The sequence below is a fragment of the Eurypyga helias genome, unplaced genomic scaffold (genome assembly GCF_000690775.1).
Source record: "Eurypyga helias isolate BGI_N326 unplaced genomic scaffold, ASM69077v1 scaffold30552, whole genome shotgun sequence".
Taxonomy (NCBI): Eukaryota; Metazoa; Chordata; class Aves; order Eurypygiformes; family Eurypygidae; genus Eurypyga; species Eurypyga helias.
Window position 1 is genome coordinate 4,624 of NW_010238385.1, and position 1,024 is coordinate 5,647.

A 1,024-nucleotide genomic window follows, 5' to 3' on the forward strand; every position below is an offset into this window, starting at 1 on the left:
GACCGCAGGCGCCCACGCCTCCCCTGCCGCCGTCACAGGCAGCCTGTGGGCACAAACCACAAGCCGACCGTGTCGCGAAGGCAGAGGGAGGTCACGGTCTGCCCCCCAGCCGGGCAGGGAGCAAGAAAAACGGGTCAGCGGCAGAGGAAAGAGCTGAGGGGACCCACGGCGGAGCCCGGGGAGAGGGTTTGCTCCGTGGGCGTTTCCAGTTCAACGCTGGAAAGAAAGCGAGTGAAGCAAACCGCCCCGTCTGTTCTCTGCCTTTTGACTGAAGATCAAGCGTAGCGCCGGCTTAACGCCAACGCCGCTTCCAGCGGGAGGATTACCTCCTCGCTCCCTGCGGACAGACACGACCTAATAGGATCAGAGCAGTTTAAAGAAACAGGCAGGCAGAGGGACCCAACTAAAGCCTGGAAGAGGTGCCCGGAGCGTCAGCCGGCACGAGGAACTCCTCCCAGAGGGAAGAGCGCTCGAGGGAGGCCCGGCCCTAATTACTGCTCCTGAAAGAAGGAGGGTGGCGAGATGCAGGAGCAGGTTGCCCAGAGCAGCTGTGGATGCCCCATCCTGGGAAGGGATGGAGGCGAGGTTGGACGGGGCTTTAGTGGGAAAAGTCCCTGCCCACAGCCAGAACGCTGGACCCCGGATGATCTCTGAAGGTCCCATCAACCCAAAACCTCCTGCGATTCCACAAAAGAATTCTTCCTGCAGAGGGTGGGGAGGCACTGGGACAGGTTGCCCAGAGAAGCTGTGGATGCCCCATCCCTGGGAGTTTCCAAGGCCAGGCTGGATGAGGCTTGGAGCAACCTGGGCTGGTGGAAGGTGTCCCTGCCCATGGCAGGGGGGTTGGAACTGGATGATCTTTAAGGTCCCTTCCAACCCAAACCATTCCGTGATTCTATGAAAAGAGAGCAGCCGAGATGGTCTGCTTTACGAGCTGAGCGCGGACGAGTTTTCGGGTTACGGCAGAGTCGAAGCGAACTGGCGAGCGGATGACGGCGCGGGCCGTCGGAACAGCCCAAGGCGC